The sequence below is a fragment of the Octopus sinensis genome, linkage group LG12 (assembly GCF_006345805.1).
Source record: "Octopus sinensis linkage group LG12, ASM634580v1, whole genome shotgun sequence".
Classification (NCBI taxonomy): Eukaryota; Metazoa; Mollusca; class Cephalopoda; order Octopoda; family Octopodidae; genus Octopus; species Octopus sinensis.
Genome location: NC_043008.1, coordinates 25,449,950 through 25,451,633, shown reverse-complemented (window position 1 = coordinate 25,451,633; position 1,684 = coordinate 25,449,950).

Here is a 1,684-nt window from a genome sequence, read left to right as displayed (position 1 = left end):
TGTGCATGAAACAGAGAGAGAGGGGGGGGTGCAGGCACACAGACAGATACACAAACACACTGGCCAGGCAGATACCCATCAGACTCACTGAAGAGTTGTAACTGTTCTGTGCTTGAACAGCTAATCTTGGAAGATTTCCAGATGTGCCCACTTAGCAAAGTTATAACCGATCATATTGCTGCAATCATAATACTATCATTAGTGAAATCATGATACATAGGTGAATCTTATTATCTCTGACCTTTTATTTCCACAAGAAAAGACTAGAAGATAAATCTTTTCCTCATCACTAACACCACCACCACCACCACATATACAATACTAATCAAATTAGCAATCACATTCCTGTGTGTCTCAAGACATATTCTCAAATTTTTGTCAGCTGAGACATGAAGAATAAAAATCTTTATCAAGAGAGTACAATAAAATAACCAAATGTGAAATAGGAACTGACTAGGAAACAACACAGAGTAGAATGCACTTTTCATTTTATCATTTCACTCCTTTGTTCAAAATAATAAACCTCATAATATATCATTCAAGAATTTACAGAAATATACTATTTTACAATACAAATAAATTTATCTTTATATGTTTAGAAGATGTTTAGATTGTTATGTTTAGAAGATGTTTAGATTGTTATGTTTAGAAGATGCTTTAGAGATATTTAAAAGAGTAATAAAACTTTGGAACAGTACACAACTTGTTGATAGTCTTGTGCTTTACGAAAATACCATAATCAGCTGTTTAATCAAGTTTGGTATTCAATTAAAAATATTACATTATATTAAGCTAATATAAATAATTTTAATGAAAGATAAGCAAAATGAGTTTCCTATAAAAAGAAAAAAATAACAATTTCGTTATTGGCAAGAGTTGTTTTGAATGGTTATTTACACCTAAAAATTCAAAGTGTAAACAAGTTTTTTTAAGTAATTACTTTAAAAAAAATTACTCAAACACACGCATACATATATTTAGACAAATGTACATGTGAATACACAATACACACATCCGATACACACAAACACACACACGTATGCGTATATGTATACTTATGTGTGTATGTAAGTAGGTAGGTATGTATACATAAACACACATATTCACACACATGCACACAACACACATACATATAACATAGAGGAATTATAATTAATGCTTTTCCTGTTCGATATAATAATATCAATATTTCAAAGCAACTCTATAAAAAATATATATATTACCTTGACATCAAACACTAAGTAGACAATTTTCATTTCATTTCAGCTCACATTGCTATTTTTTATTACATAGGTTAATAAACAGACTTCAACAGTTCAAGCTACTAGTGTCTGCCTGACAGTCCAATTGCCAATATTGCGTATCTTGTTACCAGTACTGCACATAGTAGCAAAACCATGTTGCTATTGGTAACCCAGTTCATCTTGCTATTAATGGATGTATATGACACAAAATAGCACCTAATTAATAATCTGTGAAAGCTATATATAATTGATAAATTGGTCATCTTGAGGTCTAGGTCTTTGTCTTTTTCACAGGCCCCACCCCAGAAGTAATCAATTATTATATAGATGATTATATCAACAATACCCCCAATTGCCAGTGAACATTTAACCACCTTCATTGCCTTTCTTAATTTCTACCACTCAGCTTTAGATTAACATCTTCCTGCCTTATAACCTCT